The following is a 14,243-nucleotide window of genomic DNA, read 5'->3' as shown; positions in this document are numbered from 1 at the left end:
TCTTGGGCTCCTGAGCTGTGAGTACCCACCAATTGTTTTTCAGAAAGGGAATAATATGATGAGAGTTTTAGTGCGAGGAGATCACTTTGGAAATGCATGTGAGCATAGACCGATTGAAAAGGGCAGGTGCCTCAGGGTAAACAGTGCTTGTCCCTGGATGGTGAGACTGTGAATAAAGGCTATTTTCTCTTCTAAATCTTTCAGTATTTTCCAAATATCCTGCAGTGAATGTATATTGCTTTTTATCAGAAAAAAAAAAAGTTTTAAGAAAGAATTTGGTGGGGGGAGCACCTGGGTGGCTCAGTCGGTTAAATGTCTGACTTCGGCTCAGGTCATGAACTCCTGGTTTGTGGGTTCGAGCCCCGCTTCTGGCTTTGTGCTGACAGCTCAGAGCCCGGAGCCTGCTTCAGAGTCTGTGTCTTCCTCTCTCTCTGCCCCTCCCCTGCTCACTCTCTGTCTCTCTCTCTCAAAAATAAATAAACATTTAAAAAAAGGAAGGAAGGAAGAAAAAAGAAAAAGAAAGAAAGAGAGAAAGAAAGAGAAAAAGGAAGGAAGGAGATGGGGTGCCTGGTTTTTTTGTGACCAGGATACCTTTCCTTTCCCCTCACCTTCTTCCCTTTCACTTAATTGCCTCCTGTTCTGTTCCTTCCTCTGTTTTCAGTTGAAACTTTCCTTCCCCGAAAAGACTTGCCTGAGCTCCACATTCTATACCCTCAGCCCCTGGGTTTCTCCTACTACTGGTCATACTCATTGGATGTCTGTCTTTCGCACCAGAATGTAAGCCCCACAGAGCAGGTATCATGTCTGTCTGTTCACAGCTGATGCCCAAGCACATTGGCCACTCCATAAATCCTGCTGCAATGAATCAGCCACAGTTTTAAAGGATGTAAGATTGAAGACTGGCAGATTAATAAGGAGGGAAGTATGAGAGAGCCTGGACACAGGTTGTATGTAAGTGATGAGTCACTAAATTCTACTGAAACCAATATTACACTATATGTTAACCGACTAGAATTTAAATAAAAATGGGGGGGGGGAATATATTTCTCATCAAAAAATATGTCGTCTAGCCCAAGTCACTACTGACTTGAAGAAGCTGGAGAGTAAAACCTAGAATTTCAAATGCTGTCATTACTTTTGCTTTGCTCTCACAGTCCCTCAGCAATAACAAAGGACAAAAAAACATTCCCCAGGAATCCTCCCAGTTTAGCCAACTCCAAAACCAAGTGCAGCTCATCCAATAGCCTCTCTGATGAGCCTCAGTGGCAGAGCTTTGGAGCCACAAGGGCCATGTGTTAGTTTATTTTCCAGAAGGAGTTACCAGACAATTGCAGGAAAATGTCTGTCCTCCTTTCCATTACAGTGTTCCAGAAGAAGAAGAAAATGGCCTGAGGCAAAAGGGGAAAGACAGGCATTATGACTTTTAAACCCTGGCAGCCTTACCTTCCACCACTGTGGTTTGAAGAGAGGTTTAAAGCTAAGCTTCCAGAATCATTGCAAATGGCTAAACATGGCTAAACACGATCACAGAGGGAGAGGGAGATGAACTGTGTCTTTGCAGAAGTCATTGGGGTGCACGGTGAGTCTGTGAACCTGAATGTCCAGAAAGGCACCTCAACAGATGCCTTGGTGGGTGGCGTGTGTCGGGGGGCATGCGTGTCACAAGAGGGTGAGCCTCTCGGGTGGACTGGACAGATGAACAGCCATTCAGACTGATGACAAGGGTACCAGGGATGGGGCACCTGACCAGCTCAGTCAGTAGAGCATGCAACTCTTGATCTAGGGGTTGTGGGTTTGAGCCCCATGTTGGGTATAGAGATTACTTTAAAAAAAATAAAAATAAAAATCTCAAAAAAAAAAAAAAAAAGTACCAGGGATGGTTGGTAGCTAGCAGCGTGTTTATGGATGTCTGCATGAGACTTCACTCGGCATAAACACTTTGCAGAGACACATTTTGCGGTTACTTTCAGAAAGCCCTCAGTTTCCAGCCACTGACAGAATCCAGAAGCTGCAGAGACTGGAGATGAGTTGGACAAGGGTGGTGCCCTCGGGGGAATGGGCTGGCCCTGAGAACTCTGTGCTCGGGAGCCTGGCTGGGGAGAATATGGAAGGAAAGAGTCAGGTAAACCCAGTTGGATGTGAGGTTCTTTGATCTAAGCTTTGGCCATCTCTACCCCCAGACCCCAGTTTCCCTCCATGCCAGGCTCCTCTTCTGGTGAAAGGTGGGTGAATGAGCAGAGAAGTCCTTGGAAAAGAGATGTCACCTCTGAGGGATGCGAAAGCCAGAGCTCGAGAAGCTGATGCCGTGAAGCACAAGGAGCTTACGGCTGATCCCTCTAACTTGCCTCAAGATGCACCTTGTTGGCGAAGACAGACCCCTTATTTCTCTTGGCTCACTGGTAAGACCCAATGTGTCCAGGGGGGGTTCAAGGAGGCAAAAAGCCTGAGGTAAAGTCACAGGTGAGGAGAGATTAAGAAGAGATCAAGGATGACAATTGGACTTAAAGGTGAGGGCTGAGGTTAAGGTATGGCATCAAAGCAAGGGGGTGGGGAGGAAGACACCGAAGAGGCCACCTCTGCTTATTCCATCCAGCCCTGTCCTGTCCAACAAGCATACTGAGCACCAAGCACCCTGCTCAGTGCTACAAATGCTAAAAAAGACAAGCCTTCTGCGCTCATGAAGCACATAGTTTTCTAGGCAAGCAGGCTATTAGAAGTCCACCAACATGGGGCACCTGGGTGGCTCAGTAGGTTAAGTGTCTGACTTCGGCTCAGGTCATGATCTCATGGTTCGTGAGTTCGAGCCCTGAGCTGGGCTCTATGTTGGTAACTCAGAGCCTGGAGCCTGCTTCTGATTCTGTGTCTCCCTCTCTTTCTGCCCCTCCTCACTCACACTCTGTCTCTCTCTCAAAAATAAATAAACATTAAAAAAATTTTTTTTAAAAGTCTGCTAACATGATGAGTGCCAGAGGTACAGGGTGCAGAGGAACAGCCCTACCCCTGCCTGGGGTCCCAGGGAAACCTCCCGAAGAAGAGGGGAATAGATGCTCTGAGAGCAGAAACAGTCCCATGTGTGTATGTGCACACACATGTACAGATGCATGTACTAATATTCCCCCCACAGTCCTGTATGGTATTTTGAATATGGCAGATACATGTTGAGTGAGTACAAAAATTAATTACTTTTCTGTCTGCATTTCTCTAACCATTCCTCTGCTTTCTTCCTAAATCTCACTCTTTTTTTTTTTCCTTTGCTGGAAATGCCCAGTAGACTTTCATTTTGGGGTAAGGTCCAATAAACCAGATGTCAGTCAGATATAGAAATTGTCATTTCATGACATGAACCAGTTTTGGAGCCAAGGGTACCTGTGGCCTCTAGTTAGAAAGAAAATCACCATCATCTTAATCATCAGAGAGCATTTATTGAACACATACTGTGTGTCAAGTGCTATTTTAAGGGCTCTAATTATGGAACATTCTTAATGTTTCCAAATCTAAATCATTTGATCCTCATAATAACCCAATGAAATGGATACTATTACAGTATTACAGGTGAGAAGTTCGAGCGATGTAACTCACTCAAGCTCCCAGAGCCAGTACATGGTGGGGCCAACACCGTCTACAGCTCCTACTAAGTCTCACCCTTGGGACCGAAAACTAAGGGCAAAAGCATCTTGGGGTTACCCCCCAGTGTACAGGCCAGAAACCACTAATTATTTCAAAATTTTTAGTTACGTAATCCCCACCAGTTCATTTTCCCCTAATGCCCCATTCCCCTGTAGGAACAGATCCTAAATTCAAAGAGCTTTGTAGATGATCACTTCTGTCTGGGCCTTCATTGCGGTGGTAAGATACATAAGCCAGAAAAAACACGACAGTGTTGGAACCATGGAGCACATCATTTTCTCCGTCGGAGAGTAGCAACAGGTCAAGGTCCCATTGCTCTCTGGCAATACAAGGCCAGGATGAGAAAAACCTCCACGGCAGGTCTGGCATGCTTGGCCTCAGGTCAATGCCCATGCTGTGGTCTCGCCATCTGAAAAATGGAGCAAAAGATCTTTGGGCCTCGTGAGCGCACTGCAAGATTAAGAGACTCCCGTCTGTATCTCAGAAGTCGGGGTCTTCTCAAAGGAAACAGTGATTCTCAAGATTTATTATTCCAAATATTACCATCACAGAGGGCCAGTTTGGGCCAGTCCTCTCTAATTCTTCCCCAATATTAAAATCAACATTCATCAGAACCCGACCTATTACCATAGAAGGGTGAAGGATGATTAAATGAAACAAGAGGGAGAAAGATTCCTGTTAAAGACCTGGGTGGTCGCTGTGGACATCCCCCACAGATGCATGTAGTCTGCATTGAAACGCCTGCCTGTGTGGGCCTGTTCTCTCGCCTTCATTACATCATCCTTTCCTACTGGGTTGCCATTCCCCTCACTACTGCAAATGTTCCTCGTCTTCCAGAAGCAGACCATTCATGGTTATTGAAAGCAAGAGGCTGAGGTTTGTTTTTTTTTTTTACAGAATCCCAGATCAAATCAGACTGGGAGACACTTGGCCTGACATCAAAGCTGAGGGACAGACTTCAAATGTATGAGAGGACAAGTCTAATCTCTACTTCGCTGATTACCATAGTCTGTAAGGTTATACAGAAGATAACCTGAACTCCCTTTAAATACTTAGTGAATGTTGGGGCGCCTGGGTGGCTCAGACACTCGGTTACGCGTCTGACTCTTGATTTTGGCTCAGCTCCTGATCTCACGGTTTGTGGATTCAAGCCCCGCATCTGGCTCTGCACTGACAGTGCGGGGCGTGCTTGGGATTCTCTCTCTTCCTCTCTCTCTGCCCCTCCCTTGCTCTCTCTCAAAAATAAATAAACATTTCAAGTAATCTCTGCTGACTTAAAAAATATATACTTATTGAATGTATACCATGGGACAGACACCGCTGTATGAGATGAGGATGTAAAATTGAACAAAATAGACTAATTATCATCGGCATCATCATTGAAGTCTATATTTCTAGAGGGAAAGACGGACTGGCATTCCCTGTAGTAGAAGGGAACCAATATTAATGAAGTATTGCCCTGTGGTTCTGTGAAAGAAGTAAATGAATTAATAGTATTCCGTATTCTTCATGTATCTTTCAGGGAATACACACAATATTTCCCAGGGCTGTACAGGACACTACCAACCCTACAGCTTACATTCTACGGTGGTGTATTGATTTAGGTAGTTACCCTTGCACTTCTGTTCCCTTTCCTTTTCCTTGAGCAGAGAAGTCCAGGGCGCTGTTCACTGGGAATCACATCCAAGGGAAAAAACAAAAACAAAAACAAAAACAAATGGATCTCTGAAAGCAGATGTTCAGCAAATCAAACTCAATCCAGTAACTTAATTACTTGATGAAAAGATGTTTACTGAGGACTGAATGCCTACTGTGTGCTGTACATTGTGAGAAATCTGAGAAAGTGTTGAATCCTGCCCTTGGATATGAGACATGAAAGCAATTAGTGAATAACATAAAAGAGTGTATTAGCTGTTTGTGACAGCAAAGAATGGGATGAAAAAGATCTAGAAACAATTTTAATTTCCTTTTCCGCAATAAATCAGGACAAAATTCAGATTCCCCTGCTTTGGCTGACAACTAATAAACTCAGCAGGAAACAAGGTGCATCCAGGAATATTTTTCCTTAACATAAGTTAGCCTGGCGGGGTGCGGGGGCAGGGAGGGAGCGATGGGGTAGAACTTAAGGATCCTTGGATTTCTGGGAGAAAGCCAAGGAGAAGGGTCTCGGGCAGACAGAGAATGTAAAGTGAGTGTAAAGTGAACGCTCTGCTCTTGCTCCTTCCCAAGCTCCAGCATGGACTTTGGACAAAAGGACAGGGTACACATTTTTTGCTGCTCCAGGGCTGCTGGGCAGCCTGCAGGATCACCTGACCATGTGTCTTCTCCAGAAAAGCCCACCTCTGCCTTGTGCTGGCATCATCAGGACTCACCCTGTGGCTTTGCAGAGGTTGCCTACCCTTGAATCCCATTAACTTCTAGCTCTTTGATATTTCCGTCCCCATAGCTACTAAAAGCAATGCACTTCCATTAAATGCTAACATTTTGCCTTTTCACCAGCGTTCGGAATTTAGAAAAACTAGGAAGAGGGGAAAGAAAAAAGAAAAAGGAGAAATGATGTCAAAGAAAGAAGAAGCTGTTTTCCTCTCAACCGTGTATTCCCCCAAATGAAAATCTGTTAGGGACATTGCAAAAGAAAACGGGTGTGACCTCAGCCCCGAAACCACACGAAACATTTTGTTTTCAGCCTGGGCCACAAGCAGCTGGAGGAGGGGGCCTGGGATAGCACAGAGTCAGATCCAAACCCTCAGAATAAGTGTGGTCTTCCCTCTGGTTAGAGGAGAGGGAGGCAACCACACAGCTGCGGAGGCAGGAGCCAGCAACTGAATCAGCTTGACGACCAAGGGGACCATGGCCTTGGGCACAGAAGCCCCGTGCAGAGAGTGCCGTGGTGCCGAGGCAGAAGGCCTGGAACGCTCGAAGGCCAGGTAGCTCTGGGGGTCCTTGTCTCTTCAGAGAGTAGGCAAGCTCTCCCAGGCATTCCAGGGGAGAGCAGAATGACCACATCTGCTTGGGTTTCAGCAGATGAGTAAGTATCGTCACTATCATCAGGGGTTTGCTGGGCCTGGCTCTGTGCAGGGCAGCATACTGGATCCTAGGAGTACAGAGGCCAAGCCTCATCTCCGTCCTCATGGACTTTACTTTCTTTCCAGGAGTGCGTGACACATGCTTCACACCTGTGTTTCAGAGAGGCCCAGGAAGCCCTTTGCTCCCTCAGGATCCTCTTGAGGCAACTCTGGCTCCTTTCCTCCGGGAAAGACAAGATGCTTAGATTATTCCCGTCCGCATTGTGGGTGTGGTCTTTGTCGTGCCTGGGAAGGGAAAGACAGAGGGTACCTTTTTCCTCAAATACTAGGCCAGCAGCTTGTATCTATGGAGGCTGAATTTGAAAGAAAAGTCCACGAGTGATGAAGAGAGAATTTTGTGCCAATCTAGTCCCTTCCCGGGCAGATCAGCAGTGTCTGGTTAGGACACAGTCAAAGGTAAATTCTGAATGATCACAATCCAATAAATATTTATACAGCAGACACTCCGCAAAGAACTTGGGTATTAAGTTGAAAACAACACATTGCCCTAAGGAACTTTCAAATGAGTTGGGGAAATTAATACAAATAATATGTATATTATAATATATATGTATAATATCTACAGTATATAATAATATATAATTACATATATTGACAGCGTGGGGAACATGTCAAATAAGTACGATATTGAAGAATGTGTGCATGAATGTATAAGTCCCGCCCTCCCTGACTCTGACTTCCCCTATGAGAACTGTAAGAAATACATACTTAACCTTTGTATATTTGTTTAGAAAAAGGATGGCCGAGTCCTGAGCACACGAATTATGAGTCATCCTAATGGAGTCAAATAGGAAAAGAGGAACTTGGAGGTGAGAAGAGGAAAAAGGAGGTAAAGAAACAGAGGTGCTGGGGCACCTGGATGGCTTAGTCGGTTAAGTGTTTGACTTCGGCTCAGGGCGTGATCTCACGGTTCATGAGTTCGAGCCCCGCATTGGGCTCTGTGTTGTCAGTGCAGAGCCCGCTCCAGATCTTCTGTCTCTTTCTCTCTGCCTGCCCCCCCCCCCCCATGCGTGCACATGCGCTCTCTCTTTCTCTCTCTCTCAAAAATGAATAAACAAAAAAGCAGAAGTGCTGGCACTGAGTTCTCGATACAGTTAAAGTAGACGAGTGTAGTGGGTTGAATAGAGCTCCCCCCAAATTCATGGCCTCCTACAAACTCAGAGTGTGACTTTATTTGAAGGTAGGGCGTTTGCAGATATAATTAAGGTAAGGATTGAGATGACATCATACTGGCTTAGAATGGCCTAAATGCAAATGAGGGTGTGCTTGTAAGAGTCTGAACACAAAGAGACACACGGGGAAGAAGGCCAGGGGAAGACGAAGGCAGGGACTGCAGTGTGATATCACAAGAAGCTGAGGAATGCTAGGAGCCACCAGAAGCTGGAAGAGGCAAGGGCAGATCCTCCCCTAGAGCCCCTGGAGGGAGTATGACCTTGCCAATACCTTGATTTTGGACTGCTGGCCTCCAGAGCCCCGAAAGAATACATTTCTGTTGTTTTAAGTCACCCAGTTGGTGGCAACTTGTTACAGCAGCCACAGGTAATGAATACAGCGAGGGAAAGTAAACCAGGCCCCTGAACTGGGAAGTGGCCTTGGAGGAGAGGGCGTAGGAAGGTAGGACAGAGAGTGGAGTTGATAGCTGGGCTTCTGCACAGATACTGTTGCGGAACCAATGTGGGTCCGTTCCTTGGTGAATTACAGACAGACTACAGCAGGTGGAGCCGCCTCACAGAGTAGTCTTTATTTGCAGCAAATAAGGAGAACACGGGGAATTACTTCCAAAGCTGCGTCTTGCCGAACAGGGGTGGGCAGGCTCCTTTTATTAGGGCTGCAGGTGGATGTTCAGAGGTGGCATGTCATGTGCAGGCATAGAGCTGCACCTGCACTCTCAGAAACATGCCTGTGCATACTTTGTATCTCATGCTGATGGAGCTTATGCTCTTCCCAGGGCGGAGTGATGATTCATCAGGCACGTGATGATTCATCTGGGCAGGCGTCATGCTAGGGGGTCCTACTCAAAATGTTTTTCTACCCACGATTCGTTACTTTCTAAAAGATGAAAATGATAGTTGGGCAGAGGCTTCTAGAAGTTTCCTGAGTTCAGGGGTTCTGGCTGATGACCAAACCACAGCCATGTCTGAGATTATGAACCCTGGGAGCTGGATAGAAGAGTTGAGAATTACCTGCAGATCTGTGCCTCATGTCTTTGTGTTCAGATTCTTATAAATACTATTATCCTCAGCCATTTCTGTGTCAAGCACCAATTTACTTGGCGTCTCTGAATCACAGCAGAATTAAAAAATAGTAATGCAGGGGGCGCCTGGGTGGCGCAGTCGGTTAAGCGTCCGACTTCAGCCAGGTCACGATCTCGCGGTCCGTGAGTTCGAGCCCCGCGTCAGGCTCTGTGCTGACAGCTCGGAGCCTGGAGCCTGTTTCCGATTCTGTGTCTCCCTCTCTCTCTGCCCCTCCCCCGTTCATGCTCTGTCTCTCTCTGTCCCAAAAATAAATAAAAAAACGTTGAAAAAAAAAAATAGTAATGCAGGGTGGCTCAGTCGGTTAAGCGTCTGACTCTTGATTTCAGCTCAGGTCATGATCCCTGTATTATGGGATGTGGAGTCTGCTTAAGATACTCTCTCTCTCTCTCTCTCCCCCTCTGCTTGTCTCACCTGGTCACACACACTCTCTCTCTAAAATAATAATAATAATAATAATAATAAGGGGCACTTAGGTGGTTCAGTCGGTTAGGCAACTGACTTCAGCTCAGGTCACGATCTCATGGTTTGTGAGTTCAAGTCCCGCGTTGGGCTCTGTGCTGACAGCTCAGAGCCTAGAGCCTGTTTCAGATTCTGTGTCTCCCTCTCTCTCTGCCCCTCCCCTGCTAGCACTCTCTCTCTCTCTCTCAAAAATAAATAAAAATTTTTAAATTTTTTAAAAAAATACAGCAATGCAGCTATGAGCCAGGGAGCCAGGCCTGGAAGAATGAGCGGGTCCAACCACCTCATCGCCTACTCCTCGCCCCCATGAGTGACTCAAATGACTATGTGCCTGGGGTTCAATTATGCATTTGATACACTAAACTGAACCCGATGGAGAGGTTACCCGAAATAAAGGTTTCACGAGGAACAGCCTCCGAGGGGAACCTTGTAAGTTGGGGAATCTAATGTGGTTAGAGGTGCTTAGCAGGAACGGGAATCCGTGCTGTAGAAGGCTAGTATGATCACAGATTGAGATAAGGGGTTTGGGCTTTATTCTGCAGGCAATGGAGAACTACCAAAAATGAGTAGTTGTAGAGTTTAGAAAGTTCACTCTGGCAGCAGAAAAGGGGGGATGCTTTTGTGAGGAAAGTCAGGTCAAGTTGAAAAAAGGGGAGTATGGAAAAAGAGCAATTCGGAATCCAGCTGATGGTGATTCAGGCAAGAGATGAAGAGGGTCTGGCCTACAGGAGCCAGTAGGAATGGAGACGATTTAAAAGACAATCAGAAGTAGAATCAACAAGATTTGGCTGATCTGTTTGGATGGGATATTTCTGTCTTAGCCTGAATTCCCCTGCTACTTGCCCAACACCCCCCAAAACAGAATCCAAGACAGAGGCTTATTCGCAAGTAATAGCTGTGGGCAGCCAGCCTGGGGAGCAGGAGTGAGGGATCAGGGCAGTGGAACGAGCAAAGAGGAAAAGGCAATGCCAGGATGTGTCACTGAATTCATGACTGGAGTTCCATATCTCTGAGCCTTCGAGGAGTCACAGGAGACGTGTTCTCCATAGACTTCTGTCCCCCATTGGTTCAGGGTGTCCCCGCGGGTGTCCACGGCCCTGCAGTTGGTAGCCCTGTATGTGTGTTAAGCAGGCCCCTGGTTCCTTAGGTGTCACATGTGGACCTCACAGAAGCCACAGAGCAATAAGCAAGAGGTGCTTGAGGTCAGCTTGAGGGACTGTCTCACTGCACTGGAGCTCAGTTGTATATTTTACTACCTTTCATAGCACCTTTCTCCTGCTTTTTGAAAAAGGAGCCCTACGTTGTCATTTTGCATGGGGTCCTACAAATCATGTAGCCTGTCTTGCCGGTAATTCCTACTAAAGAGGCAAACTCAATCGAACACACAGGTCCCACCTGAGGATATTATGTCATCATTTTATTTAGAAGATAGGTGTGTCTATGTGGGTGTGGGCGTGTGGGTGTGCGTGCGCGCGTTTCTAGCTTGCATCAGGCCCCTTGTGGTGTGCGCCAACAGGGTGATGCGGGCATGAGAGCTCGGATGTGGTATTACTGCCACCTTGTGTTCAGTCCCTGCACAGCATATAGTTCCAGGAGGAGACTCCCAGGCAGCTGCTTCCACAAGTAAGTGCTAAGGCCACCCACACTCCAGAGCCAAGCTGGTACACCAGTAGGGTTACTATTCAGCTGGTGGTGTTTAATGAAAGCAGACCACCAGTACAAACCATTTTAGAGCCTGGGCTGAAAATGCCTGTGTGTGTGTGTGTGTGTGTGTGTGTGTGTGTATCCCTGTGCCTTTCTCCTTCCACACCATCTTTTCCTTCACTCCTACTTTCCTCTTCTTTTTCCCCCTCTCATAGCTGTCCCTGCATAAGTCAAACCATATCCAACTTTCCATACGTGGGCGGCCTGGCCCTTGAGGTCCCTTCTGGAGAACACCAGGGTTGTGAAGCACTGCAGGGGTGAAGCAGGGAGGGTATTCAGACCCTGGGAGGCTGCTGAGTCAGGTTTCCTGAGTCAGCCTGGACTGCTGGGCCGACAGGGTCTCTAGGGACAGATGCATGCCAAGTTAATACTCTTACTCTGTGATGCCAGGGGCTGCAACCAAGGAGCCCTGGTATTTACCACTTACAAAATAGTGAAGAGGAATAATTGTTCCTCCCCCAAAACAGGGAGCCTAAGGAAATGATAGTTCCCTTACTAGCTATAGACTGGACACTAAAGGAACAACTTATTTGATGGTAGACACAGAGGAGACAAGAAACGAAGCCCAAGGGGACAGCAAATGGCTTCATATTAAATGTGAATGAAGCAAGCATCCCTGATTTCTTCATTTCCTCCTGCTTTGTCCAGGGCTTTGACCCCATGTGTCCCCAAGGATTAGCAGAGAAGATTGACTGGGACCAGAGCATGACCCCTTCATCATGGCCTTGGAGAAACACATGTTCCAGATATCTTGGGTGAGACAATGGAGGCTTAAAAAGAGAAGGACTGATTAATATTTTTAAATCAATGTGAACATTTTTGGAAGTCTTAAAGCAAAACATAAATTATAGGGAAGCTGAAAAAATTCTAAAAACATAAATATAATCAGTAATCTGGTCACTCACCTATTACTTAATATTTCAGTTATTTCCTTCTTAATATTTTTATTTCTATCTATCCTATAACTATACCTCTCTCTTTAACCACACATTTTTCAAAATTTGGAACCCATCAGATTTTATAAACTAGAATTACAACATGTTATTTCTTAATTCATTTAACTCTCCCTCTACTGTTAGACTTTTAAGTTATTTGTTTTTATTCTAAATAATCCCATGGCACATCTCCTTATAAATAAACTTTAGAGTTTCTCAGTATTTCCTTGGAATAGTTTCCTTAAAGTGGTATACCTAGGTCAATAGATAAAAATCTTGAAAACACTCTTGCCAAACTGTTTTGTAGACAAGTTATGCCAATTTATATTGCTACCACTAGGATAGGAAATTACCCATTTCCCCACACCCACAATAACCCTGAACTTCCTTTTAACCTTTGGTAATTTGCTAGATTAAATTGTCATTGTTTTAATTTGCTTTCTCTTGGAAACTAGTGAGGTTGAATATCTGTCGTGTTATTAGATATTCTGAGGATTGTCTACTGAGCTTAAGTTTAAAAAGATATTCATCTATATTTTCTTCTGTTTTTTTTTTTTTTAAGCTTTGTTAGCATTTAACTCTTTAATGTATCTATGGTAAGAGGCAAAGGTGTAATTAAAAACTTTTTCCTGGAGCACCTGGCTGGCTCAGTTGGTAGAGCATATGACTCTTTTTTTTTTTTTTTATTCTTGTCAGAGAGAGCATGAGTGGGGGAGGAGCAGAGCGAGAGAGGGACACAGAATCTGAAGCAGGCTCCAGGCTCCAAGCCGTCAGCACAGAGCCCAACGTGGGGCCCAAACTCAGAAGCAGCGAGATCATGACCTGAGCCGAAGTTGAACGCTCGACCGACTGAGCCACCCCGGGCGCCCCTATAGAGCATATGACTCTTGATCTCGGGGTTGTGAATTTGAGACCCACACTGGGTGTAGAGATCACTTACAGAAATAAAATAAAATCCTTAAAAAAAGAAACGAAAGAACGTTTTTCCTAAATCTTTAACCAGTTGTTCTACCATTTGTTCAATGACTGTTACGCTTTCTTTAATAAATAACTAAATTGCAGTTACATTGGGGGCTCTTTCGGGCCACCTGCTTTAAGTTCCTTTACCTGTCTGTTGATTTTGGCACCAGTTCCAACTAATTCAATCACTGTGACTTTATAATGTATGCCACTTCAATATCTGGTAGAGCAAGGCTATTCATTATTTTTCCTTTTCAAAAATTGCATAGCTTTCTACCTCATTCCCATATGAGTTATTCTCTTACATATATTTTAGAATTATTTTTTTAAGAGAAAAATCCATTGGAAGTCCCCTCCCTCCCCCATTGGAAGTTTTGACTGAAATGGCATGAAATCTGTGCATTAACCGATTGACATAAGTAGGGATTTTGTAAGCACGGATTCCGTGACAGCAATCAGGACTTTCTCCTTGAGCCATTGCTCCTCCAGAGGACAGAGTGGAGTGAGGATTTAGAGACTGGGCCTTGGTCTGGGGCCTTGCTCTGTGAGCTTGGCAAGTTCCAGAACCTCTCTGTGCCTCAATTTCATCATCCATACAATGGTTCTTGTTGTTTCATTAGGCCCAGAACCAACAAGGTGACTGAGTCAAATCTCAGTCAAATCTCAAAACATTACCAATTAAATTTTTAATCTGTCCATCGAAAAAGTACCTTCTAGCCTCCAAAGGAAAGACTGTCTGGAAAAAGCAAAGGCAGTATAACTGACAATGGGGACTGTCTCCATCTATATGTAAATCTGGAATCTCCAGTTGAATATAAGCATCAGAAGGGCAGGGATTCCCTTCTCTCACCCCACCTCACACACACATACACATAACAGGCACTTAATATGTATTTGTTGAATAAATAAATGAATGAATGGTGATCGTTCTCCCAATCCTGGAATTCCAGGACAGTAAGGCCAAGAGCTTTCCCCACCTCTGTCAAATGGCCAGGGAGAGTCACAGACTTCTTAGGAAAACTCAGGTAAAGTGAGCCTTCTTTAGGCCTTGCCAAGCTTCCCCACACACAAATGGAGGAGGGTGCATTGGAGAAAAATCTTAGGCTATTTTACAAAACCAACACTATTAATTAAAGAAGACCCTAGAATTTTCTCTTAGTATCTGAGAGCTGCCTATGTTACTAGCCACTGAATTACTTTACTCTCTTCTTAAAGTG

At 45.2% G+C, this 14,243-nt stretch overlaps 1 long non-coding RNA gene across 1 annotated transcript; it reads left to right on the top strand.

The window, feature by feature from the left end:
• The first annotated feature begins 1,365 nt into the window (after positions 1–1,365).
• Positions 1,366–4,753, top strand: LOC122212145. Its single transcript, XR_006199033.1, has 3 exons — positions 1,366–1,579; positions 2,181–2,399; positions 4,525–4,753. It is a non-coding gene; the product is annotated as an uncharacterized LOC122212145 (long non-coding RNA).
• Positions 4,754–14,243: the final 9,490 nt, after the last annotated feature.

Source organism: Panthera leo, chromosome F3, assembly GCF_018350215.1.
Source record: "Panthera leo isolate Ple1 chromosome F3, P.leo_Ple1_pat1.1, whole genome shotgun sequence".
Taxonomy (NCBI): domain Eukaryota; kingdom Metazoa; phylum Chordata; class Mammalia; order Carnivora; family Felidae; genus Panthera; species Panthera leo.
The sequence above is the reverse complement of the archived record's forward strand: the minus strand, read 5'-3'. Positions and strand labels throughout refer to the sequence as shown.